This window comes from Molothrus ater, chromosome 23 (assembly GCF_012460135.2).
Source record: "Molothrus ater isolate BHLD 08-10-18 breed brown headed cowbird chromosome 23, BPBGC_Mater_1.1, whole genome shotgun sequence".
NCBI classification, from domain to species: Eukaryota; Metazoa; Chordata; class Aves; order Passeriformes; family Icteridae; genus Molothrus; species Molothrus ater.
In genome coordinates, this window is record NC_050500.2 from 2,544,944 (window position 1) to 2,560,411 (window position 15,468).

The window sequence follows — 15,468 nt, forward strand, 5'->3', positions numbered from 1 at the left end:
TGCTGTCCCTTAGAAGAAGTTGCCATGCATTTGGCTCCACATAAGGGTGTTACTTCACTGTGATGCTCCCTCTGAACACAGGAGTTTTTAACAGCATGAGAATGGAGAAGGTGGGGCATGGTGAAAAGATAATGGCAGGGAGGAAGTGACTTCCCAAAGAAGCTGAATGAGGGACCAAAGACAAGGAGAGAGGTACAGCTTCAAACAGGCAGATGCTCTAGCAGGGCATTCTCTTACTCATTTTTTGCTACAAATGTCTCAAACCCCCTCCTCTATTTCTAATCACTGTAATTAATAGTGAGCTTCATTGCCCTCTCTCTTTAAAATAATGTCAAACTGGATCTGTGCTTTCACAACAAAACATGTTAGGGCAATGTTTCAGAGCTCAACTTGTAATTACAAACTGAAGGAGACTCCCAGAGATTCAAACAGTTACCAGCACCAGGTAGGATCCCAGGTTTCTGTCTGCTGTGATTGCTGGTTTGGAGGGAGCCTTCTTTGACCCTCTTCCTCTGAGGAAGGCATCCACTGAAAGTTTTGGAAAGGTGAGTCTTCTGTATCCACTGGGCAGAAGATGGGTAAGGAAAGGGAAAGGGAATGCCAGACAATGCCAGAGATACAGGATGGAGACAGCTGACAGCAGGTAAGAGGAGCAAAGGGCTTCAAGGGTTGGGGATGGAAGTGGATGAGGGAGCCATCATCAGGCAGAGTCCTTTGGGAATGCACCCAGTACATTCACTTGTTGTGCAGAACGACTGAGCTAAGTGTGTATGCACATGTTGCATCTCTGTGTGTCTGTGTGTATAAATTCATTAACCCCAGCATGAGCACTTTGGCTTCTGGAGAAGTTGCTGCTGGCAGAAATGGAGCTTTGTCTGTGGAAAATCCTGGGGTGAGGGAAGGAAGAGTTGGTGCCTTCTGTCTGCTGAGGTCAGTGCATTGCACATCACCTAAGTATGCTCCTGTGGTAAATATCTCACAGTTAAAGTAACTTCCACTGTTTAAAAAATGTCTTCTCCAGGGTGTCCACATGCAAGAAACACTGGGAAGATCCACGGAATGTTTGTAACTCCTGTGCTCCTGGGAAGGGCCCTCACATCCATCCTGTCAAGACTGAGCTCCGTGGTTCTCTCTCCACACTGATACTACAAATCCTGTTGTTCAATGAGTGGAATATGTGGCAAAAGAATTAAACCAGGACAGTGTCCTGAATGTGGAATTCCAGACAAGGCACTCACTGGCACTTCCAAAGCAAGCAAAGCAGCAACATCCTGAAATTGTTGCTTTTTCTTGGATATTTTCATTGCTTGACTGAAACTTTCTGCAGATATCTGCACTGAAGTGCTTTGTTTGACTTGGAGCAAGCACTGTTGCTAGGCTGCTCTGAAAGCTTGAGATGGCTCTGACTTCTCCAAAATCTCTAGCAGGGGATTTGACACAAAGAGAAGAATCCATTCTCCATGAGGGAAACTGCTGCCATTTCCTCTCTGCAAACATCCTCACAGTAGGTGAGTGGAAGGTCCCATCCTTTCATCTCATAGTTTGGTATTGAAAATTCACTCTTTTCTTCTTCTCCAAATTTACTTTCATTGTATTGATATTTCATATGGGACAGCTAGTTTTCCTTAAATTTGAGGGAACTGTGCTTGCATATTCCTCAGTCCCTTTTTTTTCTGTGTAGTTGGTATTGAAACTAGAGTTTGGGTAAAGTGTACTAAAAAATCCCCAAAACAACCATTGCCCTGTACACTGAGGATAACTTTGAATCAATCTTTCTTCTGTCCTTGCTTGTGCAGTCTGTGAGATTTCAGTTGTGTGAACAGACCTTCATGTGTAGGGTTTGTAAAACTTGTAAAAAAATGTAGATGAGTATCCTGGGATGAGACTGTCAAGAGATTGCAACTTTTTTCCTTGATCCTTTCCAATGCTTCTGGAAAATGTTTCTTGAAGTTGATGAGGCTGGGATTTATAGTGCCTCAGGTTGTGGCTCTGTGCCATGGAGTTGTCTGAGCTGAGCTGGGAGATGCAGAGCTCAAAGAATAACTATTGTTGGCTGTTGCTCTTTTCTCAGTGTTGACAGCTCGCACAGGGGAAAATGAGCTCTTCTCTTAGGAAGCTCTGGAGATTACAGAAGTGATTGTGCACATCAAGTGTAGACTGGAGATTGGGTAGGAGGGAGGGAATTGTGTAACTGATGTCTGTGGCAGATGAATTTGTGCTATGGGAGACATCTGAGGGAGGAGGGCCTGGGGTTTTTTGCATTTAAAATAAATAATAAAAAGATTATTTAGCTTAATATTTAAATCAAATCTTCATTTATTCAACACAGGACTCATTTGCTTGAAATGCATTTAATTTACTGCCTACAATCATGAAGTAGACAGCAGTGAAAGTTTTGGCTGGGTTTTCACAGGACCTAATTTTGTACATCTGGTTAAATATCCAGCAATTGTGAGATCAATTTTGCTTTCTGTTGGCTTACAATTTGTGCTGATAAGTGTATTTTTTACTAGCTGAATACATGTATATTGTAGGTGTACTAAAACCAGCCTGTCGGTGAAATAATTAATCCGTGATTGATTGTCATTATCCTAGTTCTTATCTTTCTTACACATTTACTGATGTTACTTTTCCTGGTAGAGCCATCAAGCCATTATCATTATCTCAGTGTGCTTCTTATATTGATTTGCAAGGAGTTTGAAAAAGTAAAGTGCAGAAATTCAGATGTGAAATGTGGGTATTGCATCATTTGTGTGTTCTGGCACCACAGAAGTGAGGTGATCTATTCCAGTTATTGCTGTATCACACAAACTGACTGTTAGAGAACTCTTTTTGTTCTCTAACAGTCAGTTTGTTATTTTTATTTGTAGGGTGATGACTCTGGATGTGCATGACATATTCCTGTACACGAAGCTCTGTCAGTGTGCAAACCTAGGACAAAGTGCAAAGAAAAGGCAGAAATAGCTGGAGGGAGAGAAAGTCTGCATTGTGCACTTCCAGCATTCCAATGCAAGTGGGTCTGGACCTAAACAAAAGCTGGTCTGGGCTCAGGAATCCCTTTGCAGGCTGGTTCAGAACACCCACTTGAGCCTGGCCTCGACTCTCTCTTTAACTCTTTCCATGGCTCTGTTGAAAAGCAGCTCTGATGTGGTTTTGCCTCTGTGCTGTGACAGACTCTGAGCCACCTGCACAGAGGTGACAGCGCCAGTGCTGAGCTGCTCTGGAGCAGCCTGTGCCTTCAGAAATAACATTTCAGCCTTGTCAGGCCAGCCTGCCAAGTGCAACGCTTCTCTTCTCATGTTTGGGTGAGTTTATCTGCCAGAAGACTCAGGAAAGGATGGAGCTGGAGTTAAACCATGGGCTGCAATTACTCCACAAAGTTAATTAAGTGCCCCTCAATTGATCCTCTGGCCCCACAATATCACAGTAACCCACAATCTCCTTCTGTGCTTACTCATCTTCAGTGGCTTGGAACTCTTGGATCTCTTGTGCAGCTTTCTGATGTTTCATCAACCGAGACACTTTTCAAAACCTATTGCTTTTTTGCAGTAAAATCTCCACTTTTCTGTGTAGGCTGCACATGGATGAGGAAGCAGATTGGTATGTAAAAAGGAAATCTGAGTGGAATGCAATTAACTTTTACATAATTTGGTTATATATAATGTCATTAGTCCTTATTACAGCAGCATTGGGAGAGTCCAGAATCAAGGAGGGATATGGCAAATTCAGTAATCCTCTATTTTTCAAATATGCTCTGGCAAGTCTAGACTCACTTTTTCCTTGTAATCTGATGAAAGAGTGCTGTGCACAGACATGCAAAATCCTGTTTGCTGAGATATGTGGTACATCAGATTAGCCTGGAGAAGCACTTGAGCTGCCCTTCAGCAGGGGCTCCAACATCTGCCTGGCTGGGAGCAGCTGCTGCCATGGCAGGGCTTGGGCTGGGGCATCTCCAGAGCCCCCTTCAACCCAAACCACTCTGTGGCACAAGCTGAGCTGAAGGACAGACAGACAGGTGACATTCTGTGAATTGGCACCAGCTGTCTGACAGGAGCTTCAATTAGAGTTAGATTTCTGTGAAAATGCCCAGTTTCACTGGTTTTTCAGCTAAAAATAAAATGTGACCTGATGCTGCAGTTCTGCTTGTTCTGCATGTACAAAGCAGTGAGGGAAGGATGGGACCTGGTTTGGATTTGGGTTTTGTTGGTGCAGTTTGAGTCCCATCTGAGCAGACACAGTTATCCCTAAAATGAGCTCAGACATGGCATTCTCCTCAGTTTGCTGTGACACAGACAGTGCTGCTACACAGTTGTGACACCAAATCCTGAAGGTTTTGCACAGTCTCAGCTGAAAGTTCTGTTTTCAACACCTTTTTTCCTTTCTGAATGGAGGACAAGGCGGTAGTGTAAGGAACACTGAGAGCTGCTGTTTGTCCTCCCTTTTGCTGCAGAGGCAGAAATGCACAAGTGAGGTTTGCAGAATGAACAATTGTTTCCTTTGTTGGCAGTGTCAGTTTATACTAATTTATGTTAATGAGTCCACAGACTGTTGTAATGAAGATATGAACCTAAGGACACAACACTGGACTGCTCAGCAGATCCAGATTCTAGTTCTGATTCTGTTATTGCCTTCTTGTTTGGCTCTTTCTGTAGTTTCATTTTATCCTTATGTTGTCTCTTTTTCTGATTACAAATGGGAACTGCTGTTCCTGCACAACAGACACTTCTCAGTCATGTTGAGGTCTTTTTTACATATTCTGAAATACAAATAATAATAATAATAATGTCCAACCTCAGCAATTCAGAACTGAACTAACTCTGGTAAGATCCAGAGAGTGGCAATAGTGGGTGCTGATATCAGCTGCTTGGGAGCTATTCTGCAACATGCAATCTGTAGGCCACAAATGAGTCTGAACCCTGGAGGTTTTTGATCTTGAGTGGTGGTGGCCTGGACTAGATCTGAGGACTGATGGAACAGTGAAACTGAAACAGTTCTCATTTTGTGAAAAAGGCTGGTTTTGGACGTCCAGGCTCATGTAGAATTCTTTAAGACTGTTCAAGTCTTAGAAGGAAAATTGTTTGAAAGCATTCAGGTTTTTGAGAATTTTTATATCACATTAAGAGATGACAAAATTATAAGAAATTATAAGAAAATTATAAGAAATTGTCCCTTTGTGTGAAGCAGAGTGCATTGTAAAGGGTGAGGAAGTGTCTTGGGGTCACTGCAGGCAGAGGTAACCTTGGCTGGGGCTCGGCAGCCAAGGGCAGCTCTCAGCTCTGTCCATTCATTCACACTCCATAGATAAATTCTCCTGCACCTGATGGAGGGCAGGGATTTGGGAATCATGTGTGGCACAAGGTACCTGGAGGGTGTCTGTCTCCTTGCTGCCAGCAAAGGGCTGAGCACGAGGCTCAGGCTCAGGAGTCCAGAATGAACCACTGAGCCCAGGACCTTGAACTTCGTTATGACTGTGCTTAAGTGTTTTGTCTTTCAGCTGATGTGACTCAGGTTCCTTTTTCCTGTCTCTGAGGAATGTAGATTTGTTTCCTCAATTATTTTAGTTTCAATCAAGTGACCGTTTCAAGCCTTGCAATTTAGCCCATAGAGATTCAAGAGGTAATGAAAATCTCTAAGGCTTTCTAGATTAACTTCTTTCTTGATTTTTTTGGTTGGGATTTTTGTTTGCCTGTGTTTTTTGTAAAGTGCATTGTAATGCAGTTTTTGGAGGCTCTGTGCCAAGGTGCCTAAAGGTGTTTAGTCTCCTAACTCCTGTTCAGGCTCACACATTCCTGCTGCAATCTCTTGGAAGGCAGGAGCCTAAATTCCAATGAATTGACACCTGCTATGGAGCAGGGAGGAATCTGCTTTGTCTCCAGCTCACACAGCCTCTGCCCTTGGTAGTGATTTTGTTTTAGGATCAGGAAATACTAATAACCATCTGCCTTTGTCTCAGTGGAGGTTTGTTAGGATGAAGATTGTAAATGTGCACCACAAAGGTGGATCTAACAGAGCTCTGCTTTGTTGCTCCTTCTCCATGGTCTGTAGGAATATTGCAGTTTGGCCTCACCTTTCTTTGCTCTGTGCCAGTGAATCATGAGGCTGTAATGAAAAGGGCAGCGTTACCTGGATACTCAATTTATGTAGCAGCTCTGCTTTTCCTGTAAAAGTTAACTGGGGAAAAGGAGATGAAAGGCACTGACTGAACTCTGTTACAGAATCAGTGGGCTTTTTTTCTGGACTAGAAACTGAATCACCTGAATGTTACCATCTGTTCCTTCTTTCTTCTCCTCTGCCCCCTCAAGTGTTGCCGCCCTATCTGATGTGTCTCTTTCTGCCTGTGAGGGTTTTGGACGCGTGTAGTGGCCAAAAGGGACAAATCCAGCAGAACAAGCGGCGCCGTGCGCGCCCCATCCCCGGTTCAGGACACCGCTCATGCCGAGGCCGTGTCGCGGTTGCCATCTGCTGGGTGAGCAGTCTCACAGCCTCCATCCTGCCAGAAGCCAGCGCTGGGACCTTCCAGCTGCCTCAGAACCACCTGAGTGCCGCTGCTCCTGCAGCTTTTGTACCTGGCATCCCTTGAGGGTCATTAGCCAAGGTTACTGCTACTTGTAGCCAGTGCTCATTGCAGGGCAGAGTGAAAGTTCTTGGTAGGTGTACCTGGTAGCAGGGAAGTTACCTTGGTTTGAGCCTGATAAAAGTGAATTAGGTAAAAATCATGCTCAGTCAGATGGTTAGAATAAGTGCAGCAAGTTTAGAGGTAGTAAACCAACTTCTGGATTGACTGAAGCAGTGCTGGAGCAATTAAAAATGAGGTCTTTATAATGCTGCAAGAGGAAAAATCTGTTCCTTTCATTCATTCATATGAGTGCTCAGCCTGTGTGTTGTCAGAGATGGGAGGGGTGGAAATCCAATATTGTTTAACAGAGTGCAACGATATTGGCATTATCTGTGGGAAGTTCTGGAGATGCTGCCATTAGCTGTGAATAATCCTGTCAGTCAAAGCCACTCACAGGGATGCTGCTCCCAGGCTCTGTAAACAAGAGCTGAGTCTCTCCCTCTTACACTTTCTCACAAGCAAGTTATTTGTATTTGCTGATAGTTCTGGTAAACTTAATGAAATTTGGCCCTGAAAGCCACCAAAAGCAGGTACAGCCAAGTGATTACTAGCCTGTGTGTCTTACAGCATGGCTGGCTTTGGTTTGCACTTGGAGTTTGGCAAACTGTTTTAAAATCATGACTGTGATACTGTGAACCTCCCTGGGTTTTGGTGTTTAGTCACCTCCCCAAACATTTCAATGCCCTTCATCTCCAAGCAGTTTTCTATTTATCTTCACATTAGAATCTTATCTGTCAGTTTGATCTGAGGTTAAATGCTTCATCAGAGAGGGGAATGCTTTGTTTCTTGAGAGAACAAATAGCTCCAGTTGTCTTCTGAAGCAAACCATAGTGGTTTTCTACAGTTATCAAACTATGAGGAACCACTTGATGTGTGGCTGCTGCCATCTCCCAGGCAAATCCAGGATCCTTCAGCTGAATTGCTGGCTCTGTAGAGAAGAAATGAGAATATTCTTGAACTCATGATCTCAGAAGTACAAACCATGAGTTAAACCTGTGGAGCCACTGTGAAGAAAGGCTGTTCTATTATGGCCCTTCTATGCTGAAAATGCTCTGCACACAATAGAAGAGCTGTGAACAGTTTAGAGAAGAGTGAGATTGTTTCTGACAATATCAGAACCACTGATATTTCCCTGAAGTAATAATCTTTTTCCCTGCTGAAATGCTGAAGTTCCAGGCAATTGGCTCAGTGAAGAAGACAAAAGGTTTTAAACCTGTTTAGAGACTATTCTAATCCCCTTAACTGGTGTCTCTCTCTCTCTGAACTGAAAGGGGGGATGTTGATTCCCAGGAGGCCAGCAGGATTTGTGACTGGATCAGAGGAAGAAAAAGCTTGGGCTTGTGTCACAGTGAATGAGCTGGGTGTTGACATAGGCAGGAACTTAGAATGAGTGGGACCAGCAGTGAAAGTCAGAGGAAAGTCATTCCAGGGAAGTGTGCTCAGCACCAGGCAAGTCTTTGGGATAGTGGCAGATACAGGAGCTGGGTTGCTGTCAAGATAATGCTCAAAAATCAAGAAATGAAGCTTATCGAAAGTTCAAAATGCTCATTTGTTAGAATTAAGTATGAAAATTGAAATATGTTAGAATCACTAACATTCAGATCCATGATTGCAGAACAGGTTTTGTCCTCATTTACCAGCAGAAAAAAGGAAGAGATGGACTACAAAGTGCTGTTTGAAGTAAGGGGGGAATAAAGGTTTGTGCTTAATCCTGAATGCTGTTCTCTGGAGGAAAATGGTTAGTGTGGAAAATCTAGTTAATTTGACTCGTTTTTCTCATAGAGTCTAAGTAAAAATTTGCATCGGGGAGGTTTTACTGTGGGCAGGGATTAAAAAGTTAAAACTCTCTCAAGAGATGCAAATATCTACAGTTTTATATATACATACATACATATATACATATATTCATATATTTATGTTTATGTAATAGTTCTCCCAGGAAAACACTAAACTTGGGGAAACCTTTGCAGACCTGGCTGAATGTGGAACTGGCTATGGGGTGGTGTTACTAACTGTGTTTCTTTTCTAGAACAGGTGGCTGAGAAAGTGAAGCAAGATCATTTGTTGTTACCTAACTGAAAATTCACTGCAGAGGAATGAACAGGATTCTGTTCTGTTACCTTGAAAATGAAAGTGTTTGAGGATGGTGGAATACACAGGTGCATTCACATTTCATTCTTCTAGCAGCAGTGCATTTGGTTTCATTGCAAATAATTTTGTTCAGTTTTGGATATTCAGGGTTAGAGGTGCTAAATGTAAACCTGAAGAAGCAGCAAGCATTAGTTGGTGGAGAATAAATCCCCTATTAGAGACCTCTGTAAGTTTTAGAAGCTGTAGGGACTGAGGAACAAATCTGTGACCTTTAGTCCCTCTGGCATAATTGAACAGGGTCACCTCATGTGGTTGTAGGAGATCATGGCTGTGCTGGTGTCTGACTGGAGTTCCCAGTTAAGCAGTGGAAGAGAAAAGCAGAGGAAACCTTAAAAGAAGCAACATGAGCATTTAACAGCTGTCAGAGAGAATCCCCTGCAGAGGAGCAGACATTTCAGTGTCAACTGACACAAGACACACCAGGAAGGAGCTGTCAGTCAGCAAAGAGTTAATTGTTCCAGCAAAAAGTAGTTTAGATAAAATCCTACCTCTCCTCTCTCCCCTCTCCCCCGCTTCCTCGGTGTTGTGAAGAGGAAAGGAGCTTGTACATCACAAAAGTGACAGTGATTCCTCAGTGCCTGAGCTAATAAACGGGATGAAATTCAAACTGCCTTCTCACACAGACACAGACTTGCAGAAGAGGGAGCAAGACGGAGGGAAAATGCAGAGTATTTTTACTTCCTAACATAGGAAATTGAGAAAACCCCTCTTGTCTCTACAAGATGATGGATTTAGGAAGCCCATCGCAGAAACACAGTAGGTGGATTTATTCTTTTTACCTCATCCACTAGAATTTTTGCTAGAAGATAAATTGTGCTTATGGGCTCAGTTGTTGTTCAGTAATACTTTCATAGCATCACATTACTCTTTCTTTTCCTCACTTGTTCAGAGATATTCAGCCATTTGACCCTGTTTGTTAGAGGATAGTATTTTTTAGATCTCATCAGCTCACTGTCATTTCAAAAGATCTTTTATCTTTAAGAAGGCATGTTTTATTAATTACAGCCATAGTATCTAGATAAAAACAAAGACTGCTAAGTAAATGAAAATCCATTCCACTTACAGCAAATGAAACATGTATTGCTTCGGAGAAACCATAATGCTAAGGACAGAGCAATTCCCAATTCTCTGAATGAATTGTTTACTCCAGAGCTCTTTCAGTAGCTGTAGACATTGCATTTGAGTGTACCTTGCAAAGTTAACTGATGGAGGAAGGGAAGGTTGGCTCTTAAACAACAGAAACTCCACCACAATGCACTGTGCTAAACTCTGCCCATCATTTCTTAGTGTCATTACTCACTGCTGTGTGTATAAAATGATTTCTGCTGGCACACAGTGCTGATGTTCCTGCGTTCTCTCAGTGAATTTACAGGAGTTCTGCTGCTGTAGATTATGCTGATCAGGTTGGGTTGTGCAGTCATCTTATCTTTACCTGTGGTGCATTGTTCATTGAAGCCGTTCCCATGTGCAGTTCTCAGGTGGTTCTGCAGTGCTGTGTGCTCCTGGGGCTCTGTACACACGTTTGTCAGCTGCGTGTCTCGTGGCAAAGTGTGTTTGTGCAGAGGGGGCTGTTCCCTGGATCTGTGTCTGCTGGAGGATCACACTACTGCGTCTCTAATGATGGTTGTAACACTTCAGCTACCCTGGGTGATGAGCCATTTGGAGGAGATAATTAATCAAGTAAATGACTGACAAGTAAATTGCAATCAGCACTCAGAATGCATCTCTGTTAGAAGCACCTGCAGGCATTCAGGTGCTGTGCAAGCCTGGTCCTCAGTTCTATTCTGCATTTTCCTTCTCTCTGTGGGCTTTATATAACCTTCCCCACTCATCTCACATGCATTTGCACAGTCCTACTGAGATGATTAATCCTCAGCTGGAAGAGCTTTTTTAATAGTACAAGTACCAGATTTCAGACTCAAGCTTCTTACAGACAGTGTAGGGATAAAGTCTGGATTCTCTGCACAGCAAATCGTGGTTGTGACGTCCTGTAAATGTGGCTGTATCAGAGAGACTTTGCCAATAACTATCACCAGAGGGTCTCTGAGTTCTTCACTGTCTGCTTCAGAGCCTGATTTGCTTTCCTGCCCGGAGTTCAGGTGGCTGGACAGGGTGTGCGCTGAGCACTTTGCTGTTTGCTTCTCAGTCCAAGTTGTGAACTGACTGCAAGCACCACACAAGATGTGCAGATTTCCTACCTTGGTCAGAGTAAAATTTAAAGCAATAATAAAAGTTAGAATTGTGAGGGAGTTCTCTGCTTCCTTTTTCTTATGAAAGGTGCAGCATAAGTGGGTAATTTAGGGACAAGAAACACTGCAGTGGCAGACTGTGCCATTCATTTTTATAGGGGAGAAATAACTTTTCCATCAGTCTCCAGCACCTGAACAGGAGATGCTTCTCTTGATGGATGAGCTGCACTTACTTGTGAGAGGAGGAGGCTCAGTCAAGTCCCTGGAAGACGCTGCCTGGCTTGGCACAGCTCTTTCTGTCTAAGACTTGTCGTTCATGCAGCGCACTGTGCACTGAATTCTTGTGCCCATTCGCCCACTGGGATACTTGCAGTTCTGTTTGCAGCTTCTGTGAGGATGGAACAGCTGGGGCTGTGCTGCTCTGACATTCCCCCGGTGCCCTGGGTAGGGACTGTGCTGCTCTCGGTGTCCCCCGGTGCCCTGGGCAGGGGCTGGGCAGGGGCTGGGCAGGGGCTGGGCAGGGGCTGTGCTGCTCTCGGTGTCCCCCGGTGCCCTGGGCAGGGGCTGTGCTGCTCTGACATTCCCCTGGTGCCCTGGGCAGGGGCTGTGCTGCTCTGACATTCCCCCGGTGCCCTGGGCAGGGGCTGGGCAGGGGCTGGGCAGGGGCTGTGCTGCTCTCGGTGTCCCCGGTGCCCTGGGCAGGGGCTGTGCTGCTCTCGGTGTCCCCCGGTGCCCTGGGCAGGGGCTGTGCTGCTCTCAGTGTCCCCCCGGTGCCCTGGGCAGGGGCTGTGCTGCTCTCATTGTCCCCTGGTGCCCTGGGCAGGGGCTGTGCTGCTCTCACATTTCCCTGGTGCCCTGGGCAGGGGCTGTGCTGCTCTCATTGTCCCCTGGTGCCCTGGGCAGGGGCTGTGCTGCTCTCAGTGTCCCCGGTGCCCTGGGCAGGGGCTGTGCTGCTCTCATTGTCCCCCGGTGCCCTGGGCAGGGGCTGTGCTGCTCTCATTGTCCCCCGGTGCCCTGGGCAGGGGCTGTGCTGCTCTCAGTGTCCCCCCGGTGCCCTGGGCAGGGGCTGTGCTGCTCTCATTGTCCCCCGGTGCCCTGGGCAGGGGCTGTGCTGCTCTCATTGTCCCCCGGTGCCCTGGGCAGGGGCTGTGCTGCTCTCATTGTCCCCCGGTGCCCTGGGCAGGGGCTGGGCAGGGGCTGTGCTGCTCTCACGTTCCCCTGGTGCCCTGGGCAGGGGCTGTGCTGCTCTCATTGTCCCCCGGTGCCCTGGGCAGGGGCTGTGCTGCTCTAACATTCCCCCGGTGCCCTGGGCAGGGGCTGTGCTGCTCTCATTGTCCCCCGGTGCCCTGGGCAGGGGCTGTGCTGCTCGGGCCCATGCAGCGCTGCCTGCCCGGCCGGGAGCGCTCCCCGCGCTCCGAGCGCCCTCAGCGCATCCCGGCGGCAGCGAGCGGTACCCGCGGGCTGGGGGCGCCGCTGTCCCCTCCTGGAGCCGCTTCTGGGCCACACCGAGCGCTGTTTACAGCCGGGGTTCCTAAGCGTGCTCTCATGTTTCCAGCTTGAGAGCCAGCAGCGCTTGGTCCCAAGTTGCAGTTCTGGAGCTTACTATAAACGTAGAAACTTCAGCAGCCTTTCTTCACTTTTTTTCTTATTTGCAGGCTTTGTATTTTCAAATGGCATCTGTTCCCCCGACTGAGAACTCTGTTAGTGAGAATTAACAATGTATTTCTGGTGAGAATTATCAATTCACTTGTGACCTTAACTCCCAGTTCAGACTGACACAGGATAGCAAAGACGTTTGATACCCATGTGCTTCTGGCAAGATTTTCATTTGGTGTTTCGTTCTTTCCCCGTGTTTCTGGGCCAGCTTTCATGCCATGCCCCTGCTGTTCAGCCGTTCATGTTCATAAGGTGCTAGCTCTAACCCTCTTAAAAAAGAAAACCCAGCTGAGGTCAAGCCTGGCAGTACAGCTTTGATGCTTGCTGCTGTAGCAGAGAATTCAAAGTTTAGTCCCCCACAGCTCTCTCCCCTCAGAGCAGTCTCTTCATTTATTCATACATTATTAACTGGTGATTTGAGTAACAGATGTGTATGGGGGGGCATCCATAATTTATTACAAGGATGAACAAACCCTGGCCTGTGGACAGTGAGGACAGGCTGAGCTCCCTGCTCTGGTGGGGGCAGGGGTTTCCCTTAAGGAGGGACAGGAGGGTTTCATGCACCCTTGGGCACCTGGGATTAAAATCAGCTTTGAGGGAAAATTCTGATCCTGGAAATTCCCAAGGGCTGCCCTCTGAGAGGGCAGAGCAAAGATAAAGTGGGTGCAGGGTGTCACTAAGAGCAGTGAAGCTGCTGCTTGCAGGGTAATTTTTTGCTGCTCAGACTGGCTAATCAGATAAACTGAGTTCTGTGCTTTCATTTAATCAGTGCAAACAGCTAAAAGGGATGACTGTAATTGTAATTTAGCAGTGACAGGCAGAGATGTGTGCAGAGAATTGACTTGCAGCAAGCTCCTGTGCTAAGGCAGGACCTGCAGCACCTCTGCCCTGTTTGTAGGACAGCCCTGGGATGTGACAAGGCCTTGACTTGTGCCTCTTGAACCCTCTGATTTGCTCTGCTGGATTTTGGGTCAGGTTTATGTGATTTTTCTGTCTCCAGTCAGGAAAGCTCATCTTTTAACTGCAAGACTCAGGTCCAGAAAAATTTTGTACTAAACATCTTAACTAGAGGTGCCTTGAGCAACTTGAATGAAATCCCTCACTTTGGCTCTATGGGGTTTCACCAAATGGGAAATGCTTTGTAGAATAGAATTTTTTTAGATTTTTTCTCATGTCAGATTGAAAATTAAAAAAAAGTATTTCACTAAAGTTTCAAATAAACCTATTTTGTCAGTTTTAGAACAAAATATGCCGATTTTATAATTCATTTAAACCACGTTATCATGTCATGTCGTGTCATGTCATCTCATCTCATTTAAATTTATATATATCTAATCTATACTGCATACTACCAGGTACATCCAATCTATAATATATGTAAAAATAACATATACTATATACTATCTCATGTGCTTTTTAAGCCAGTAACTATTTTGATGAACCAAAACATGTTGATTCAAAATACATGAGTTATTTTGGGAACTTTCCTTTGTAGAAATCCTGAAACCTTCCCATTTCTTTTCACAATTTTCTGCTGTAACGCTGCCCACTGATGCTTCCAATACCTGAAATAAATCTAAGCATATATATTTGTCATAAGACATGAACTGTGACTTGTAATAGCAGTAGAATAAATATAATTGCTAAAAGAAGAAAAGGGACTTTTGGAACAAACCCTTCTGGTCCCATATGTTTTAATTTTGCCTGTGCCAGTCTGCATTTGTGTCATGGCTGAGTCTTTGGTTCTTTCACAAGGTGATCCAAAGGAAGACTTTGGCACCCTTAGTGGTTCTTGGAAAGAAACTTGAGTTTTATTCTTGAGTCACTTCCATTTCTAACTTCAAGCCCATCTGTGAAAGCCCAGTATTCTGGGTTAGGATTTTTCAGCACAGGTCTGATATAATATTCTGCTATTTCTGTGCAGAACAAATGGCAATGGTGGCATTGAAGGAACTGAGGCACAGTCAGTTCTTTCACTGTTGGGTTTTATTAATAAACAGCAAAGACCAAAATGTCACTTTTCATGGTGTTCTCATGGCAGGGTGTGTGGTAAAACCAACATGTCTGTACAGCCCAGCTCTGGAACTGGAGCAATCCTGGCTCTGTGCACACACAATTTGTGGAACAGCAGCTCCTGCAGCCAGCTCTGCAAGGAATGCTTACATCCCAGACTGGAGAAGGACTCAACACATCCCCTGAGCAGGGCTTTACCTGCTACCTGAGCACCAAAAAGCCAGAGCTGAGGGGAGAAAATCCCTGAGCAGGGAACTGCAGCCCCCTCAGAGGCTGTGAGAGAGCCCAGCAGGAGTGACCTGGAACAGGGAATGAGTCTGTGGCTCCATGGACTGGCTCCTGGGGATGACAGGGTACAAGAATGCAGTTCCATTTACAATAAAATGATGGACTAGGTATTTTGTAACAGTCTCTAAGTGACAGCTGGGAGAAGAGGGATGAAAGGGAAGGTAGGTGAACTAGCTTGCAGGTATGAAACAGAGCTCAGGATTTGAGCTGTGTAACGCAGTTTAAATTCCACATCTCTCTGCATCTTGCAGAGAAACCTAATTTTTTTAAATCTCCACAGGCTTCTCAGAGACAGAAGATGCTAATTTTAGAAATGTGGCAGCTCGTCTTCTTCCCCACCCCCTTCCATTTGCTGCCAGAATGCTTAACAATCCAGTAAACAAGCTGTAGGAAAAAGGGGAATAACCTCAAGAGCTGAGGTTGGTGTTGGCCCCTTGTCCGTGGCATTTTTGGGGAAGGATTTGCCCCCTGCCCGTGGGTCTTGAGTTTGAAACTGATTTAAAAATAGAAGAGTAACAGCTGAAGTGACGGTGAAAAGAAGTATTTAAAGGTGCA